Here is a 390-nt window from a genome sequence, read left to right on the forward strand (position 1 = left end):
TTAACAAAGCAGATCCAAGAACCTGTGGTAGCTGCAAACCCTGAGGATGCTTGGGGTGCTTGCTGCTACAGTACACAGTAGATGGAGTGCCAGGTTGGGACTTAAGAAGAATCTAGTTGGTGATATTTACCAGCTGTGTGACCCTGGGAAATTTATTTAATTTCTGATTGACTCACTTTTCTCATCTGTAAGATGGGGATAATAATAGCACCTACCTCCCAGGGTTGTTTTTGTCAAGATGAAATGAAATAATAATTGTCAAGCACCAAGTGTCCTGCCTGGCACATAGTAAGTTCCAAAAAGATGTTGGTTATTCTCTCTGTATGCTTTCTCTCTGTTATATTTCTCTGTTTTGACTTTGTCTCTCTTTCTCTGTATCTCTTCCTCCTT

This window comes from Petaurus breviceps, unplaced genomic scaffold, assembly GCF_028583685.1.
Source record: "Petaurus breviceps papuanus isolate PSGF00001 unplaced genomic scaffold, PetGlider_PUasm1.0 90825, whole genome shotgun sequence".
NCBI classification, from domain to species: Eukaryota; Metazoa; Chordata; class Mammalia; order Diprotodontia; family Petauridae; genus Petaurus; species Petaurus breviceps.